The sequence below is a fragment of the Molothrus aeneus genome, chromosome 13 (assembly GCF_037042795.1).
Source record: "Molothrus aeneus isolate 106 chromosome 13, BPBGC_Maene_1.0, whole genome shotgun sequence".
NCBI lineage: Eukaryota > Metazoa > Chordata > Aves > Passeriformes > Icteridae > Molothrus > Molothrus aeneus.
In genome coordinates this window covers 2,699,551-2,720,047 of record NC_089658.1, presented here as the reverse complement: position 1 = coordinate 2,720,047, position 20,497 = coordinate 2,699,551, and the positions used below count along the sequence as shown (strand labels likewise).

Genomic DNA, 20,497 nt, shown 5'->3' with positions numbered 1-20,497 from the left:
GTGTTTATCCCAAAGCTTTTCCAACAATCCCACAAGAATGTTAATTACTGACACCAACAATCTTGCTCTCATTCATACAATGGGAGTGCCTAAAGGTCTTCCCTGAGGTTGTGTTAGATACTGTAGGATCACACAGGAAAAGGCAGAGGGGTTTTAGTGCAGCTTATCCTGCAGGAAGTCAGAACCATGGAGAGCTGTTGCAGGTAGAGCAGCAGGGCCACCTTTCACATCTCCTGAGTCCCAGTGCTTCTGCTCTGTAAATACCATCACGTTTCTGCTGTGCCAGGGGAAGTGAGACTGCAGCAGTCTGAGAGAATTCAAAGTGAGAGGAAAACTGTGCAGAGGAGAAAGGAGAAGAACAAAAGGGAAAGAATTGATGTTCAGCACACAGAAATGGTCATTTGCCTCTGGGCTTGGGAAATCAAAGAAATAACATTAGACCAACAGCAGAGGATGCCTGGAAAACACAGCCCATGTGTTTCCTGGAAATGGAAAGAAAAGGCCTCATTATCTGTGAGAGATACAGACAGATCAGCCAGGGTTAGATGAGCAAGTCCACACATAAAACTTGACACCAAATAGACTTGACTATTGTGTCAACACCCACAACTCCCACAGTGTCCTTCCTTTTGGTCTGTATCTCAGACTGTGATTTGAGGTGTTTAAAACTGAATATACAGAAACATTGATTCCAGGAGTCATTGCTTGGACATGGTGGCTGAAGTGTCCCTCTGCTTTAAATGGCAGGAACTGGAGGCACAGAGTGCTATTAGAACCTTGTGATGGAAGAGTAAATAAGGGCAAAATTACCTCAGTCTGCTAATTCAACAATTCAAAACCAGCCATTGCTATGATGTAGTGAAGACAGGGACAATGAACCACAGAAACAGGAAGGAATAAAGACATTGGACAATAGGTTGGGACAGGGACAGAGTCCTGTTTGCTGTAATAATCTTGTTCATGCACTCTCAGACAGCCCTTTAAAGTCATAGTTTTGGCTTTGGTTCCTCCAAGTGGAATGCTCAGACAAACCTCACCACCCTTTCAAATGCTATGAAGGAATTTCCTATAAATATAATGGATTTTTCATGGAGGAAATATTGGACTTCTTTATTTTTACCACATTATCTGACAAAGGGACAAACTCGAACAGTTGTAAAATTAAACTTTTCAGAACAAGACCTGGTTTTACAAAGGGCTTCCATCCCAAGCTCATAGTGTGCCACAGAAGGATGCCTGGAGCCCTGGCAGATTCTTTTGCCACAGGACCTGTACACTGTGATCATGGTGCTTCCCAAATCACCTTCCTGCCAGGAAAGGTTGTGCTGCAGCACCTGGGAATGCTGCAAAAGTCTGGACAACACCTTGGTGATGCAGCTGTCAGAGGAGAGCATGGAGGGCTCTTCCCAGAGAGCAATAGCAGGGGTGCAGCCTTGATTTGCTAAGGAGAGAAACAAGCTTCTGTTCCCAGCAGTTCCTGGTTTAAAAGCAGAGTTATTGACTCATTCTGCATACATTTTATTTTAAAATCATTCTAACTTCTTGCAATTCTTAAGCATCTCTAAAACCAGGGTGAATTACCCAGCATTCCTTCCTAGTGTTACCAATGTAACCTCTTACCCCATCAGCACAGTCTGACTCTTTCTCAGCTGCAGGACTGAGCAATATGGGGACATAAAAGCAAAGAACACACTTTGTGCCAGGGAATGGTGCAGCACTGAGAGCTCTGGCAGGGAGAATGCAAGCAGCCTTCAGACAGGTGAAGTCTGACTCCTCAAGCTCCAATCTGACACTTCTCACAGCCATTCATTTCACTTTTTTTGTTGTTGTTTAAACATCCCTTGAGGGCAATACTTCTGCAAAACCACCACCTTTCTCCCACCTTTCCATGCTCATCCCAGGGGACTGGTGATCAAAGCCAGGAGAGCAAACCAGGGGCTCTGATGGGATGTGGAACATGGGTGATGGAGCTGTGAGGCCTCAGATCTCCCTGACAGGTCTGGGCACTTGGCACATCAGGATTGCTGGCTCTGCTGTCACACAGGGCTTCTACCACTGCTGTTATTCCCTCAGCACCTCAGTGGCAGGTTTAAAATCAAATTACACGATTGCTACAGGCTGCACACCCTGCCTGAGCCCTGAAGTCAGATGACTTGAAACAATAAATATGCCTGGGTAGCAGTTCCCTAAGAAATGTCATCCTCAGGCTGCTCCTGTGTTCCTCCTAACGGAACCTGACGGGACTCATCGACTGCCCGCTATTCCTGGAACTGCAGCGGAAGTTATTGATTCTGGGAAATATGAAATGTGCCTGAGAGGTCACAATGGGACTCTGTGTCCAAGTGAGACACCAAGGCCTTCAGAGACACTGAACAAGGCAGAGGGAGCAGCAGGAAACGAAAGGTGGGGAGCTGAATCCATGAGGGATCGGTGGCGTTTGAACAGCACCGCCCCAAGAAGAGGTGAAGGTGCTGATCCAGGTTCCCTGTGACCAGAAACCACCACAGGGTAAATGTTGCCCAGGCTGTTGCTCCACCTGCTTCCCTCTGCACCAATACACATTTTTTAAGGGATGCTCTTAGAAGGACCAAAAGTTGAAATGCATTTCCTCCTCTTCCCATAGTGAAGGCACATGCTGGCAGGGAAATCTGGGAGGGAAATGCTCTTATGCCATACAGGCAATGGACATTTTGTGCACAAGCAAGATGCCTTCACATTCCCAGAGGAATTCAGCTAAAAAGCATCACTGCCAAAAACTGGAGAGAATTCAGATGCTTGGAACAAACTTATATTGCTAAAAGTGGGGAATTGGTCAAGAAAGATGTTCAGGCTATCAGAAGTTGTTATCAGAAGTGTCCTTCATTTCTGAAAGCACAGAAGTGTAGGTATTCAACAAAAATCAATTTCTCAAAAAGACTCTCCTTCTGTGACCAAAAGCCTTTGGTGAGGGCTGAGCAGAAATTGAGCTTTATGTCTGTATCATGTGGACATTTAGATTCCACAAAGCAAAGCAATGGTATTTTTCAGCCATGAGCCCTCTGAGGCAGGTAACAGATAACAGAGATTTGACAGAGGGAGAAAAGCTTTCTCACAAATCTCCTGTTTTCCCAGTCCCAAAGGGCTGCAATCTGCCTCTCAGCCCTCTTCCATGCTGCTGCTCAGTCCATGATCTCTTGGGTTTGTGTTTTCAGACAGGAGTCCAGCATTTTCCTGCTGACCTCCAGCACTCAGCTGCTCCTTCTGGGGTGTCATCACAGTATCCACCACTCCTGAGGCTGCCAGGACATTCTGGGAACCACTGCCTTTGGAGAAGGCAGCACAGGGGAGCACAAGGAATAGTGTGACTGACATTTGTTTTTATGTTTATTGCTACTACTGCTGTTAACATGTCTTGTTTTTTTTTCTAAAGAGCAGAGTTCATGAATTATGTTCAGCTTAAAAAGAAAGCTGCAAAAAGTACCAGTGAAAGACATCAGGAAGAAAAAACTCAAAACCACTCCTGTTATCTTACTCTCTCTCTCTCTTCTCTGTTTTTTTAGGTTCTGCATCCAGTTTCAGGCAAATGCAGCAGTGCCTGGGGTATGGTGCCTCATGAGGGCTCCTGAAGAGGCACCTGCTGTGGGAAGGGAGCAGTGGGAACTTAGACACAAGAGCACTGAGCTTGCTGTGAGCAGTTTCCACACCAGGGAGAGGAAGAACTTGGTCTTGTTCCTGGCTACAGGTGGTTCTGACACATGAAAGGCTTCACTCATTCTCAGTTGAGACAAGTTAATGGTGCCTGTCCCATTAGAAGTGACTAAGGTAGGATATCTTGCACTTCCCCCAAAACTGACACCAGAAGAAGGGTGGGTTTAGGTGGGATATTGGGAAGAAATTCCTGGCTGTGTTTGGTGCTGAGGCCCTGGCAGGGTTGCTCAGAGCAGCTGTGGCTGCCCCATCCCTGGAAGTGTCCAAGGCCATGTTGGACAGTAGTAGAAGGTGTTCCTGCACGTGGCAGGAGGTGGAACAAGGTGGTCTTAAAGGTCCCTTTTAACCTAAACACTTCTGGGATTCTGTGATCAAGAACGTGAGAATGCCAACACAGCCTGGAACGTGGACAAAATCCCTGTTTGGAGTTCCTGGGTGGGGTGACACTGCAGCAGGAGGGTCCAAACCTCAAAGATAAGTTATTCATAAAGATATTCAAGATATAAAGATATCAATATAAAGATATTCAAGTTGTACACCAACTTACAAACTTCTGGGAACTTAACTAACCCCAACAAAAAGCTACACACAGACTTTGGGGATTGAGCAGTGACACTGCTTTAAGTCACTCCCACAGTGGGGATTTCCCTCTGACCAAAGAGCTCCCTTGTTCAATGTATGGGAAACACAGACAGCAAAAGATGGTGGGAAAAATTAGCAGCATTTACAGTTGTGTTAGAAAGCCTTGTTCACATCAGAACACCTTCCCCACATACCTGAACAGGAGAATGGGGATTTTAAAGAACAGGAAAACCTGCACAGGGTGCTCAGTAAATCTGAAAGGAAAACACCCACCTTAAAGCTCATCTCCTATATGGAATTTTCACCTGGAGTGCAGCTGACACCAGAGGAAAGGGTGAAAAGACACAGAGCTCTGTGAGAGATAATGACAGAACTGCCAGCAGTGGACCCTGCTGGGTCACCAGAGAAAGGGGGAAAACACAACCCTTTGTGATTACAGTCAAATACAAATAAATATGTTGGAAAAGAACATTCTCTATTTCCTGCAAGCAGTAAAGTTTGGGGGGAAATGGCCTATGACAAATATTTTTCTCTGCTGGAGGCAGCAGCAGGGCTCTGACAGGCACGCTGGAAAACAGACCATAGGTTTGTGCATATTCAACAGCCCCACTGGGAGACATCATTTCTCAGGCTGCTGTTGGGGTTGTGTTTGGCACTTGAACTGTTTTGGGGGCTTTGATAGTCCAGGATCTGTGTAGAGCATGTTTTGTTCTGAGGGAAAAGAGCACAAGCACATGACCAGAAGCTCTGATCAGCTACTGAAAGACCCAGACCAGCAGAGCTCAACAACACAACTCCTTTGTAATGGAAATGCCATAGCTAGGATGAAATTAGGAAAGCAATGTGTACAAGTGGGCTCTGAGAAGGTTGAAGTCATCCCGAGTATTCCTGCCCAGCAGAAAAGGATGCAAAGTTAAGACACCTCTGAGTGGAGAAGTGTCGACCCAATTTAGCTGCCCAAGCAATCAATGAGGGATCTTTATGAGTGTTCAGGAGCCCTAACACACAGATCTTCCCAGGGAAACTGAAAGGAGCTAATTAATAGCCCAGATAAACAGAATGAAATGCAAAGCTGGACATAGATCTTTACAGCCCGGTGCTGACTGTGCTGAATTCTCCTTGCACTCCCAGCTGACCCCAGTGAGGCATCAAGATTAATGCTTGTACAAAAAGCTTTTGCTTTCCACTTTTTGTAAAGCACTTGCAGACTGTCTACTCAAGTGTTTCACCTGGCTGCAATTAGAGATAGTTTAGGCTTGACTTACAGACTTAGCTGGGTGTAGTTTTGCTCTCCCCATCCCACTCTGAGCACCCTAAAGTGACACCTCTCTGTCTTTACTGCTCTGGCTGGCAGGATGTGAATTCCCTAAACAACTGAGGCTGTTTAACTCCAAATTGCTGAGCTCCATCTGTGCCACCTGCCCTGTTTGCAGTGTGGTTTGGGACTCCCTGGTGCCCCAAACTGCAATGAGGTGATGATGTCACTCACAGTTAACACACAAACCCCTGGGCAGGAGATGTTGAAAAGTCATGGGAATCCTCCTTGTTCCCAAGAGGTGCAGAACAAGGGCCCTCAGAGGAGCTTTAGGAGGAGTTCCAAGGCTGGCCTTGAACATGGGATCCCCCTTGACAGGGGACTTGTGGTCATTTGGTCTTTTCAAGAGCAGGTAGAGACATGAGCTGGCTTTGGGGACAGGGCTGCTCCAACCATGGGACATATGGCCAGCCCAGCAGAAGCAGCTCCTGCCCTCTGCCACCAGACTGAGGCCATTTTGATCCAAGTGTTTTAGGGAGAAATACCAGTCAGTCTTGTCAGCAGGAAAGGTCTGGGTGGGACAGCTGCTCTGGGCAACCTGTGCCAAGGCCTCTCCACCCTCACAGGGAGGAATTTCTTCCCAATATCCCATCTAACCCTAGGGTCCAGAGAGATGTGAGATGCTTGAGAAAGGTAAATCTTGGGCTCAAGGGCTGCAGCTGACCTTGATTTTGTTCCTCAAGTGAGGAGCTCTCCTGGTTCCAGAAGGAGCCTCTTTCTATGTGGAAGCTAAAGATCATTAAAACCTTCCAGAGGACAAAAGCCAACATTCTCCTTTCTCTCAGCTCCCACTCCCTCACACACTCCCTTGACTGAGGAGGAGGAGCAGGTTCTGCTTGGCCTGATTTGGAAGGGAAACACAAACCCCACTGGGAGGGATTTGCAGTTATCCAACTGCACCTCAGTCTTTCCTCTCCCATCACTCTAGTGACCCAGAAGTCCTGGAAAATAAATAATATTTGTAATTGTTGGGTTATTCCTCTACACAAATGTAATCTTTCTATCAGTGCTGTGCATAAGGATCTGCAGAGAAAACAGGAATGTTCTTGGGATTGGAGACCAGTGGGCAGAACATTTTTTGCAGGCCCACACAAAACTTTTGGGTTGTCCCAAGCCAATGTCCCAGAAGGACATCAGAGTCAGCACTTTCACTGCTGAAATTACCCACAGCCAAGATAAATACATGAAATATAAGTGGGAATATTGAGAAATAACAAAAACTGGTGCAGAAACCACGGTGGAATGTGCTCGCAGGGACATGCACAGGCACAGCCTGTCCAACGGACTCGTGGTCATCCACCATCCTGGCCCACAACCATTCCCTGAAACCTTCCACCAGCCTCAGTTCCTTCTGTACAAAAGCAGTCTCATGGCCTGGATTAAAGCTCTAGCAGCTTCATTTTGGTTTGAGCTCAGCTTCTCTCCTGGACTAACAGGCATTTGGGAAGCTGAGAAGATCATACCATCATTGCAGGAGAGAAAACATTTCCCCATGGCATCCCCCTTGCTCTGTGCCCACAAACCTCAGGGTCCATCACACAGCCTTGAGTCTGCATGGAAAGAGCCAGCTGGAACCTCTGGAAACCTGGAATGCTCATGGGATTGAGGAAGGGGGAAAGCACAAGCACTGGCCCCTTCTCCAAAAGCTGCACACCAAGATCCCAAATCACTTCTTACTCCAGCACTCAGGGATTCACTGGAGTCAGAGCTTTGGGATTTAACTGCTGCTGGAAAAGGAAAAACTCTTATTTGCATGCACAAAGATTGGGAGTTTTCTTCCTCCACTCCAATGGAAGTTTAATCCAACAGGCCCCTTGCTGTGTGTCCAGTGGCCTGGTCACCACTGCCTCAGGTGAGCACAAATCCAGTGCACTGACATAGGAAAACAGCCTGAACTGCAGGTGTGCTCACATAGCTTCATTTAGATCTTTCCTGATGGGAGAATTGAGAACCAAAGATGTTCCCACCAAACCTACTCATCCAATTACTGGAGCACTTTGAAATTGTGATACGGATCAGAGGAGCAGCCTGCGCTTTTCCCTGGACAGACAGGAGTGTGCAGACACTGCACTTTTGGGAAGCATCAAGAACCAGACACAGGAGCTTTGTGGCTTTTCTTCTTTGGTTCTGACTTGCTCTGACTCCTCACCTGCTCACCATTAGCACCCCGTGGTGCAGTGGTGTTTGACATCCCTGTACCAGCCCCTGATTTATATGGCCTCTCACAATCCCTCCTCCTCGGTGCAGCCTCGGGAGCAGCAGAACAGACATTCTGAAATGGAACTGCTTTGAATCAGTCACTGCCAAAGGAGCAGACACCTTCAAAGAGCATTATCTTTGGGAATCAAACTTCACCCTTCCCAAATGATCTCCTTTTTTAATGATATGGAGCTTTTAGGGTTTGGCAGAAATGGACAAATACTCCAATGGACAGACTTAAAAAAAAACAGGTGAAAGCATGACTGAGATTCACAGTCACAGAATAAAGGAGAGAAAGGATCCAGGGAGAAATCCAACATGCTACATTCATCATTCATTCAATTACAAGGATTTGAGCAACAGTGCAATGAAGGGAATTCAAGCTCCCCATTTTATGCTGTACCTCTGATGCTTTTCCACATGGCACTGCAGGAGATGAGCCGTGCTCCTTTCTACACCCATTCCCCACAGAAAATCTGCAAACCATCACCACTGATGTTCCCCAATTTAGAATCCATGTCCTAACGTTCTCTGCCTCCAAAGCATGGCCACCACTTAATGCCCTGCTTGCTTTAGGAATGTGGTTTTCCTTTGGTCTGATGGGAACACCATGATTATGTGCTGCACGTGCCAGGGAGGCAGGGCTGGGTGGGGAAGGAGAAGGGAGGCTTCAGCTCAGAAGTGATAGTACCTATTTTTGGCTCCCAGAGCCAGGCTGTGCTTCTCCCACTCTGTTTTGATGCTCCAACACATTTCACTGGAGATGTCACCAATCCCAGGCAGTCACGACAATCTGGGGTGCTGGGATTCAGCCTCGTGGGGGAGGGAAGACAAGCAGCAATTTTTCTGAAGTCTGTGGCAGGAACAAATGGATTTGTGACTGTTGTGACTGTTATTTGAATATTAGTACTTAGATGAGGCTATTTTTCAGTCTGAACATACCATTAGAACACAGGAGATGTACACCTGGTGCTCTCTTCCACCTGGCTGCAGTGGGACATCAGCTCTTCCTGAACTTCCATGATGAGGTTTTCAGATCTGCTTAAACATCGTGCAGAACCAAATGCCCTCTTGCTCCCCACTGCCTGGGACACATAAAACAGACAAAATACAGTGAATCAATGTCCTAAGTGTGTTTTACATAACTACAGTGCCTACTGGGGGTGCACAGGATTTCCCCACAACTCCAAGTGTTACAGTTCCCACTGTTGTTAAGTGACAACTTATTTACATCTCAGAATCCTGAGGCAGTACAAGCCAAGGTCTTTGCTCACATCACAGCCCCCAGGAGGTTGTGAGAGCCTCCCCTCCACGGCTGTGCTTCAGCCATGTGAAGGAGGAAGCCCAAAAACTCTCCTGAAACTGAACACTCCACCTGGGCCCCTCAGTCGGTGCTGGAGGGGCTCCCCACAAGCAGGACACCCTGTGCCCCCTGCCCCCAGCAGCCTGTCCCTGCCTGGCACCCTGCCCTCAGCCCTCAGCCCTGAGCAGGGAGGGGAGACAAAGCTGGGGCTGCCATCCCTGGCAGTGTCCAAGGCCAGGTTGGATGGGGCTTGGAGCAGCCTGGGACAGTGGCAGATGTCCCTGCTCATGGCAGGAGGTGGAAGTGAATGAGCTTTAAGGTCCCTCCCAACCCATTCTGTAATTCCAAATCCAACAGGATCCAATGGAAGACAAGGCAGAGCCTGAGGAGCTCAGGTATCTCTGATGCCAGAGCAGTGCTCTGGGAAAGGGGGGAACCAAAAGCCAACCCTGTGGGCCTGCTGCTCACCCACCACAGGATCAGCTTTCCTTTCTTCAGCTGCTTTTCTTCATTCTGTCTCCTGCAGCACCCTGTGCTATGGAGTGATAGAAACACGTAACAGCTTCTCCAAACACAGTTATCTTTAGAAATGGAACAGCAAAAGAAAATGACACCATGTAGACACTGTAAAAAGCCTTCACTACATTAAAAAAAAAAAAAGTTACATTCTTGATCAAGGAACAAACTGGTCTGAATAGTCACAATCACATTTTACAGCCATGTAACTCTTTTTATCTTTTTCTCTCCCAACATCTGAAGAAGATGAACATCTGATTCCTTTATGTGGGAATTGCTTAAACCAGCACTGGGAGAAAATACGCAGTTGAATATTGATCTGGAAAGATGGAGTGAGTTCAGCCCTGAGTTAATGCTCCTGGATTTTGGACAGGGGCTGGCAGAGCTCAGCCCCTCTCAGGACCAGCCCCAGCCTGGTTCCTGCCAGCCCCACAGCCTGAGGCTCCTGCAGCTCCATTATATTCAGCAAAGGTTGGCTGAAGGAGCACAGCACCATTTTATTTAATCATGGTTGGAGTTCTGGCATCCACAGCAAAAAAATCCTGGGAGCAGAGTGTATTTTCATGATCAGTGCATGCAGAGTGGTATAAAATGTCTGCACCACTTCTTTCCACTCCAGCCTGTGCCTTTGAAGTCATGGTAACAGCTTTTGGATCCCAATCCTCTGATGAGACTCCTTGATTTATTAGGTAAAACATCTGGAAAAAATGAGGACTTGTGGCAGTGTAAATCCTCCAGAAGGAGCAGAGAGAGGTTTCATCTGAGCAGCCCTCCTGTCAAATGCAGGAAACCTGAGCCCTGGCCACTGGCTTGAGGGTGCTCCGGGCTGAAAAGCTCCAGCAGGGCCCGTTCCCGTTTCACCCAGGCCAGAAAGGAGCTGTGAGCAGAGGAATGCCCAGCAGCCCGGGGAGCTGGGGCCATGCCAGGCCCCTGGAAAGGTTTGCAGACACTCGGGTGGCAGTGGCAGTGCTGCCCCTGACAGCACCGGGGAGCCCCTGCTGGAAATCCCGGCGCTCTGGGGGCACTCTGGGATGTAAATACCTGCAAATACCTGCCTGTCACCACACAGGGACAGGCACCAGCCAAACCCACTGCCCGAGAGGGGCCTTGGGGTGGCTTTTCCATCCCAGAATTACAACAGGAATGTCAGAGAAGAAAATGGTTTGGAAGGAATGAAGCCTGTGGAAGTAACAAACAAGGCGACATGCACTTTGGAGGCAGATTCCTTCTTTTAGGTGACATGCCCTTTGTGAGGCAGATCCCTTCTTTTATTTGGAACCAGCCCTGAGATAAGAGAAGAAAAGAGGAGAGAGGGAGCATCAGGAGCAGCTTGCTGTGCTGTGCAGGGTGTGTGCTGGGCAGACACGTGTGAGAGCACACGCGTGTGCATCCAGCGTTGGGCACGTGGGGGCAAAGGTACAAATCACCCAGGTACCTGACTCCCAGTTATTTACTCTCTGCCTTCTCCACACAACAACCCAGGTTCCAAATTTCAGCACTGAAAATCCCCTGAGAACCATCCTTTGCCAGTTATTTTCCCATCTAAATCCTTCTTCCAGCAATTTGAATCACACAGTTCAAACACCGGCCCTGATGCCAATGGTGCTTTTTGGAGGGGGCGCAGGACTGGCACGGGAGGGGGAGTTTGGGGAGTATTTTTTTAATCAGATAAATTATTGCTGGGAAACCAGCCACTTCTCTCCATTCAATTTATACTCTATGGGGAATCCATCTAATACCCCTGCTCAGAGTGGGAGGCAGGACCAGCGAGGTGCTGTATCAAAGCAGGGAGGGAGGCAAAAGATGGGATGGAGTGCAGGGAACGAACAAACAACGGGAGGAAAGGGATCTGGAAAAGCCTGCAGAGAAGAGGGAAAGCCAAGGGATGTGTCTGCAGCTCCTCAAACAAGGGAGGAGGGGAGAAAATGGATTTCTCTGCTGGCAAACTGGAACAGGCTGGAGCATGGGCAGAGTGGGATGGGATGGGATGGGATGGGATGGGATGGGATGGGATGGGATGGGATGGGATGGGATGGGATGGGATGGGATGGGATGGGATGGGATGGGATGGGAGGGGATGGGATGGGATGGGATGGCATGGCTCAGAAACATAAGGAGCTTTTCACCTGCGGGGAGGTGGCACAGCTGCAGGCAGGATGGAGGGTCCGATCAGGCTCTGCTTGAGTTTGCAGGGTGAGTTAAGTGATTTCCCGTTTCCCAGTGGAACTGGGAAGCTGCCAGTTCAGCTCACTGCTGTATTTGGAAGTGATGAACACTTTGCTGGCTGGCAGAGAGAGGCCAAGGCCTGGGAACAGAGACAGTTTGCAGCACCCAGGGTTCCAGCTGTGCTTGCAGGGCAGCGTGTCTGGGAGCCTTGCCCTGCTGTCTGGGCATTCCTCTCATCCCTGTTTGTGTTCCCTGCTCACCTCAGGCTCTGCTGCAGCTCCAGGGGTGGGGAACAGGCTGTGTCCTGAGCAGCTCCTCATCCCAACGGGCACAGCTGGAGCTGGGCACTGCCAGCAGGGGCACAGGCAGGGATTGACTGCCCCGAGCCCACCGAGCGAGCTGGGGACCAAAGCTGCCCAGAGCCTGCTGCCCATGCAGGACTGGCTCTCTTTCATGTGCTAACACCAATTTAGTCCAGAGGCTTCCCAGTCCAGCACTTCCCAGTGACTATAAATGCACACAGAGTTTTTAAAGAATTACAGGGTAATGGCACCTGAATGGGTGTCGAGGTGCACTTTGCTGGCCTTTTATTCTTCTTTATAACAAAGAATTCAAAGCTTTAGTGGGAGAGTTGGCAGTAAGCTCAGGAGATGGGGAGACTTCTGAGGATGATTTCCCAGATTCTGGGAGTGACTACAGTACAAATAATGTTGGAAAAGAAAGGAATTGACTCAGCAGGAGGCAAAAGGGAACAAGTGGAAGAGTAACTCTGCTCTGGAAAGCCATGAGGAGAATATGACACAAAGCAGAAAAGAGAAATAAGGCCCAAAAAAAGAAATCTAATGTGTATTTCAGAGGGATTCCTTCTGACAGCCTGACTGTCCAAAAACTGCCGAGTGCCATTCTCAGGAAACTGGGCCTTACACGAAGCCCAGGGAATTTTGGCCCAAAACAACAAAGAGATGCTTTACCTCAGAGTTCATTCCCATCCTCCCCAACAATCCAGGGGCTCTCTCCAGTCCCCCCTGGCTCAATCTAAGCAGTGTGAAAGTGTTGCTCCTGACATTACACCCTCCTTTCCCAGGCAAATTAATGCTTGAAGCAACGCTGATCTAAACACGTAATTAAACCCCCTCTAGCCCACCTACCTAATAAACTCATTTCCAGACACCAATTAACCTGTGAGGTTATTACTGGGGATTACAGATCTCCCTAGAACTCCTCGTGTCAGGATGCAGGGAGCCCAATTGTTCTGCAAGTGTCAGGTCACGGGGATCACCTTAACCTTGGATCCTTGTCCAGCTACCACAGTCCTGGGAATAAAATTAATAACTTTTTGGCATTTTCTTCCTCTCTAAGAAATGGAGAAAGTGTTATCTCTTCCTCCTCATAATTTTTCCTTGTATTTTGAGTCCCCAGACATCTGTACTTTGTTAAGGCACTGCCCATTTCAGAGGCTTTTTCCAGGACTGGATAAACTCTGGTGATAGATATCCAAGCTGCTTTGTACATTTAGTAGTCCCTAAATGTCTGTTTTGGAGTCTGTTCCAGATTCTAATCATGTTACATTAAGGTTCAGGGACTCAGTAACCTCTCCCCTCTCAATCCCCAAGAAAAACAGAAACAACAGCCCTTCAACTCTAGATCAAGCACAAACCTCTCCAAAATCCCAGCCCAGAACATCTTTCACCAGTCTCGGTTCTCTGTGACTCCTGGACTCCACAGGACGTGCAGAGTCTCCCTGTCCAAGGAAAGAACGCCCATGACATGACTCAGGATTTCTCCTGACAGAACAAGGTGGAGAGGCTGCTCGTGGCCAGCTCATTCACATTAAGGGGCTGTTTAAGCCTCTCCAACCTTTCTGGAGCCTCGCTGGGCTGTGGGAGTTTTGGGCTGCTCCCTTGTTCCACGTTGGTTTTCATTCCTCATTTCTTTGACACCTGATGCCATGTGGTTTGTAGAAATCCCTCTGGGCTCAATAAACTATGGAACTGAGCCTCCTTATTTTGCTTTTTTCTTCTTCCACCTGTGGGGACTCTGCTCTGGGTTTCTTTTTCCTCTGTCCAGCTGCAAACTTGCAGGTAACTTTTGGGAATTTTGTATCGGTGAAGTTACTCCCAACTCTGCTGATTTTCAGAAGGAATTCAAGGAAAGGGAAGAAAACAGCAGGATACCTCTTTAGAAACCAAGATTAGTGCAACAGGGCTGCTGGAAACTTGTTTTCATCACCCACAAATTCCTTGATGCTGGAAAACGTCCCCCACTTTCCCATCTTCTCCCATTTGCTGCAAGTTCTGACAGGAACAGCTCCTGCTGGGAAGAGCTGACTGTGCCAGAATGGGAGAGCTGCTGTTCCTCCACCGCCCTCCCCTCCCCAGATCCCCACATTTCAGCCCAGAAAATGGAAATTGCTCAGTGTTTACCAACCCTCCTGCTCCTTCCTGCTCCACCAGGACCTCTGTGCCTGAGCCAGGTCTCTGCTGTTTACAAGCCCATCTGCTGCTGTTGCTTTTCCTCACCTCAAGTTTGAATGCTCTGTTCAGGATTTCGCTCACCATTGTGTTGGGAGCTGCAAAGAGCAGCCGAAGATTTCAGGTGGGAAGTGAGCAGCAGGGAGAGAGGAATGCAAATCTGTTCTCATCTAAAGAACCCTCAGAATAATTAAAAAAAAAAAAAAAAAGAAGAAAGAACCAGATGAAAGAGGAAATTCCAAATGTTTTCAGCAGCACAGTCATTCCAAGGAGAGTTTGTCTTATATTTTTGTGAGAATTTGAACATTTAGAACCAGAAGGGAAAAAGCACAAGTGTTCCAATGGCTGTTGCCCTGAAATTACCTTGGTCCCTCTGGTCTCTGCAGTTTAGTCTCTGTAGGAGCTTCAAGCCTCCACTTTGCCCAAACCTGTCAAAAGTGAGTTGAGAGCTCTCCATGCAGTGTAACTCAAGGCTGCATCTCTCCAGGAGATGAGGGGAGACCCTTGGGAGTCAGAGAGAGACTGGAAATGTCTGTGTCTGCCCAGAGGCCCCTCTGAGCACAGAGCTGCTGCCCTCCTGCCCGAGCCTGCACGAGGGGTTCTCTCTCCAGAGGCTGATAGATTCAAGCTCTCTCCTATCCCTCCCTTTGCCAGCAGGGAAGCACAGTGTGGAACAAGCCTGGGCAGGTGCTCAGACACCACCAGGCTCCTGCCAGGAGCAGGGATGGGAAGCAGCCAGGCTGTGGCTCATGCTGTGCTCCTGGACACGGTGTGGCTGCAGTGGGAACCAGTGACCCCCCAGCTCTGCTGGGCCCCACTGCTGGGCCTGGGTTCTGTCTGCTCCCAGTCCATGTGGGTGCCTGGATTGGAAGGGAAAACAGAAATTGTTATCCTGGACCCTTCTCAGAGTCAGTGAGAATCAGGAGAACCCAAAGAGCTGAACTGCCCTGACCAGAAAACATCAGTGGCCAAAGTGTCTTTGCTCCAGCCCTTCCTGGGCTTTACTCCTGGAGTGGTGAACTCAGCTGAGATCTGGCTAAAGGGAGCAGCATTTGGAACAGGCTCTGCTGTGCCCTGAGCTTTGGGAGGCCCAGCCTGTGCAGACCCAGCTGCCCTTGCATGTGGGAGAGCAGACATGGCAGGTTCCAGAGCAAACATCCACGGGAAGTTCACACTCTGTGTGTGTGAGGACAATGACTGAGAAGGAGCAGGAAGAACTGGGAAGTGGAGAGGATGGATCCTCAGGAAGGAGAAGCCCACCAGAGGTTCCTTCTGGCTGTCCCTCTGTGCCACTGGAGCACAGTGGATCAGCTGCACCAGTTCTCAGCCAGGAATCTGCCTGCTTTAGGGAGGAACACACTGTCCTACTTGGCAGCTTCCTGGGCCTGCCCTACCAGCTCAGCACAATGCACAGATCCCATCCCAAGGCTGGAGGCTGTTGGGAAAGGAGATTCCCAGGAGGGCAGGAGGCCCCCACTGTGGCCAGGGCAGCTGTTCTGCTCTGACCTGGAACCCAGGATAACATTCCCTTCCATCTGCAATGCCTATGGCCCTTCTCCAAAGGATGTGTGTGTTTGGATTATCTCTCTTTGAGGACTTCACCGTGCAGAGCAAGGCCTGAAGAGCCCAGAGCTGCTCAGAGGTGCTGAGTGAGTGCTGGTTCAGCTTCCCCAGCCCAGAGCACTCAGGGAAACTGCTGGATTTACAGACACACTCCCAGTGGAGCCAGCAAGGTGCTGGGATGCCCTGAAAATGCAGTGCTGAGCAGGTGAGGGCAGAAAGACTGAAATTAGACTTTGCAAGAAGTTCCTGCCTCGTTCACTCCCAGAAATGTCCTCTTTGAGCTGAACTGTTCCTGGGAATAGCTGTGTCTAACACCAGGCAGTGCTGCAGCTCCAGGGCCTGGAGCAGGACCTCTGGAGCACACATGCTGTTCATTAATGCTAATCCAGGAGCAGGGATGATGTGAGAGCAGAACCTCTGAGGGGATTAAGTACACAGATACCACCTCATGGAGCTGCAGTGCAGGACGGGATCCAACCTGAACACCCTCCAAAACGCACTCAGATCTCGTTGCTCTGGTTTGGCCTCGACTCCAGCAGGATGGAAGGAGCTCAGGGAGATGGTGAGAGAGGGGAGAAGGAAGAAAGGAAAAGTCTGCTCCCCGTGCTCCCCAAAAAGCAGCGTTCCATGCTGGGGCTCTCAGCGTGCACTGCAAACTCGCCTCCCTTCCCTCGCTCCCGCTTACATTGTTCACTTTCCTGCAAATTGTTTCCACATTCTGTATAAATAACCCCGGTGCCAGTGAGGGGGAGGGGAGGCGCAGGGAAGGGGTGGGAGGAAATCCAATGGCTTTGTTACTTTGGAAAAAGAAGGTGGAGGATGGAGAGGAGCGGTTGGAGCTGGAGCCCTGGCAGACGGAGCAGAGAGTTGCCATCGAGCTTGCGTTCAGACCTGGAGGAAGAAGAGTAAACAAGGAGGAGATTATATATAATTATAGACAATCATGTTGCTGGGGATAAACAGGAATCAAAAGCACGGAGGCACTGGAGTCTGGCACATCCCCAAGCACGGAACAGGAGCCAGCCAGCGAGAGGCACTGCGGCAGGAACGCGCTTCCCTTTGGGCCTGCTTTCACTTAGCTCAGGGGCTGGGGGTTTTTTCCTCTCTTTTTGGCTGGAGGCATTCCCCCATAAAGAGAGGAGCCCATCCAATGGGGAACAGAAGCCAAAGTGAAGTCAGCAGAATTGTTGTCTGTGACATTCACCGATTACCCTGTGAGAAACGTCAGAAAGGTTTGGAAAAGATACAGCCCACAGAGGTCAGCAGGAACAACAACAACAGGAATTTCTGAACAAAAATGGCTTTAGAGACACTCCAGAATCTGTGCCTGAGTGTCCTGTGGGCAACTCCTCTTTGGCAGGACGCAGAGGGGGAGCTGCAACTCCTGCTTGTGGTTCCCAAGGATGCAGGGTTTGCTTAATGGGGAAATGGTGAACAAAGCCATGGAGAAAACCTGAAACAACAGCAGATGGGCCATAAGGGCTGTGCTGGGGGTTTTTAAACGAGGACTTGGGGGAATTTAACAAAGAAAGAGGAGCCTCCTTCATTCCCTCGAAGGCTCTTGAGAGTCAGAGGGAAGGTGACAAACAAAGGACAGCAACCTCCGATGGTGACAGGAGGAGATTGTTTAGCAAGGCAGTGTGAAGAGCTCTCTCCCAGGCACTGTTTTCAATCCAAATAGCTCACAGCCTGCTGAATTCTTAAGCCATTTTGCTGATCTCTCAGCTGTTCTTCATTGAGAACACAGGCAGATACTTCAAAGCAAAAAAAGCAGAAAGGAAAAATAAATACATATAAGAAACAGCTAGACCTGTGTTTAGAATCTGCATAACATCAGAGGAGGCAGGGAATGCTCACAGGCTTCTTCACCTTCTCCCTTTCAGTACAGGTGCTCCAAGTGTCCTTTCCCCTAAGGAAAGAAAATGGATTTTTTAAAGGGAAATGACATTTACTCTCTGAGAACAGTGTCACAGTTTGGTGGATGATATTATCTGGCTATCTGGATGTAGGATTGCATATTTTCTGTGCATTCATCATTATGGGCAACTTTCCTCTGGGATTTCTTCTGCTGATAAATCCTTCCCCAGAGGATGTACCTGTGTGTGTGCACATGTGGGGGTGAGTGAAAGATCTCTCTGTTGGCCATGTACAAACTGTTTGGGTGTCACAGAGAAGTGATAAAACAGGAGTCATGTTCCTCTCAAAACTGCTGCAAAGAGCTCAGAAAGAGCAGAGGAGAATGGACTTGGAAAAGACAGTAAAGGGTTAAAAAAGGTATTTGGAGTCCAAGTCTTATCTACTCTAAATTTACATCGACTCTGTGAGGTAATATTTAAGCAATCTCCTCCCATGCCAAGTTACAACAGCTCCTTCCAAATATCCCAGACAGTGAACAGAACCAAGACTAAAAAAAAAAGGTAAAACAACGATAGCAAAAATAGCCAAGTGTGTCCTTTCCCAGTGCTCCTGTGCAAAGTGGGGCACAAAAAGGTAAAACAACGATAGCAAAAATAGCCAAGTGTGTCCTTTCCCAGTGCTCCTGTGCAGAGTGGGGCACAAACAGTGCCAGGACAGAGCCTGGGGGTGAGAGGGTAGCTCTGGACAGGCTGCAGCCTCTTCACTTTCTCTTTCATTTGTGCCTGACCAAGAACAGAAAAGGACACAGAGCTCTTGTCCTGATGTTCTGGCAAAACTGAAATGAGGTTACTGATCTCCTGCAAGCACAAATGAACATCAATTACCAAACACTCATCAAAGCACAAAACACAGTCCCTCGGTGTTGTTAGACAGCAAGAATTAAGAGTTTATCAAGCTGGAAAGAGCAGATCCTCAAGGGAGAATGGATTTCATAAGCAAGCAGCAAATCCTTCTCCAGGCGTCTTGGTGCAACTTTGGCAGTGAGAAAATCAAAAGAGCTCCCACCTAAAGAGAAACACACAGGAGTGTTCCCAGCAGGCTTCTTAGGAAAAGCCCTTGGCGGGAGAAAGTGTAAATCCTGCCTCGCCTCCTCCAGCTTTCCTGAAGCAAAGAGGGAAAAAAGACAGGGGGAAATTAAACAGAATGAGATATTTGCATTGCTGCTTATTTTTGCCCTGCAAAACAAATCTATGTGTGCTGGAGGAATGGTTTGCACTGGCTTGTCACAAAAACTCTGCAGCTGGGGCAGTCAGTGGGACAGCCTGGCCTAGGACAGGCTGGAGGCAGCAAGAGCTGCCTGGCACATCCCACAGAGGGGCATCCCCAGAGCTCTGCCAGGGCCAGGGCTGCAACAGAAGCTGCTGAGGGCTGCCAGAGGTGAAACTCAGCTGCATCTCACCCTGCTAATGCCATTTTGGAGACTGGAACTTGGCCATGGGGAATGAAAACATGACTGAAGCATTTCTTTAGTCCAAGTTTGCCTGGCTGCCTTAGAGTCCCACCTCTGGAAAATCCAAAGATAAAGGGACAGAGCAATTAGGGTTTTCTCTGGTGCTGGAAATCCTTGTATTCCCAACCCTTGGATGCACAGTAACTGCACAGAGATGGGGGATTTCTCTGAGGTCAGGGATCACAGGCTGGGGGGGACCAGGGGATGAGCTGCAGCATCACCCACTGCACCTTTAGTCAGCAGTGACCTCTCCATGGCCCCACTTCCCTAGCCAGGTGCTCAGGAGGCAGATGTTTAAACCTGCCATCCAGAAAATGTGCTTCCCTGTCACTGTTTATGTGCTGACACTCCTTCTGCAGCCACTTTGGAAATAAATATTCCCATTTTTATGAAAACGGGCAGGAATGAGCTCAGCCCTCCAGGCCAGAGCTGCTGGGCACAGGCAACTTCCAACACATGCCTGTGATGAAGTAGAGAGATGCTCAGGGGAACCCAACATTTTGTTTAATGAAAAAAAGCCCTGCTTCAAGCTTCTGAAGGGTTATTATAAGCTGTGGCAAGATGAAACTCAAGACATAAGTCTCTTTGTATTTAATAATACATGGGATCGATTTTTTCCTGTGGAGAAACTTCAATGAACATCTTTTTTTTTTGTTTAAATCTTTTGTTGCAGGTATTGATTATTCATTGAAAATCTAAACCCCAAAGATGTGACCAAATGATTTCACAAAAAAAGGTCTGATTTCTGCTCCAAAGCAGGCATTTCCAAACAGTGACAACCCTTTTGCTGTACAGATAGTGCAGTACTGATGATGAGTTTATAATTAGCCCACACAAATGTGTACACAAATGTACATAACTGCATTTCAGGGGAAACTACTCACCCCCTAAAGCAAAAATGCAGCTACAATACACACCAGAGAAATGCAGCAAACATTCTGATCTTAGCAGGTAATTAAAGCAGATTAATAAAAGTCAACTTATTACCAAAGTGTCCCCAGAAAGGTTCCCACAAAGCCCCCTTGAAGAGCTGTGACATCCAAGCTGTTTCTGCTGAGGAGGCACCACTCCCTGGCTTTACTATAAAATCACTTTGTCACAGAGACAGTCCAGCAGGCAGCGACTCAAACTCCTGTGTTTCTATACCTGATGCAACACGAGGGTGCCATCCTTTTAAATATGTATTTAAATATGTATTTATGCTTCTTTAACCTCCCGGATCTCCTCCTGCACAGCGGCTGTACTGCAGCTCTGCTGGGATTTATTCTCCGAGCTGGAGGAGGGGGTGAAGCAGATTGAGATGCACATGAGACAGGAGGAGGCAAAGG

At 48.5% G+C, this 20,497-nt stretch overlaps 1 long non-coding RNA gene across 1 annotated transcript; it reads right to left on the bottom strand.

Annotated features, from left to right (window-relative positions):
- On the bottom strand, positions 1-9,187 carry LOC136562361 (uncharacterized). Its single transcript, XR_010784504.1, has 3 exons — positions 8,726-9,187; positions 8,475-8,636; positions 1-334 (listed from the first exon to the last, which is right to left on the bottom strand). It is a non-coding gene; the product is annotated as an uncharacterized lncRNA (long non-coding RNA).
- Between the last annotated feature and the right edge of the window lie 11,310 nt (positions 9,188-20,497).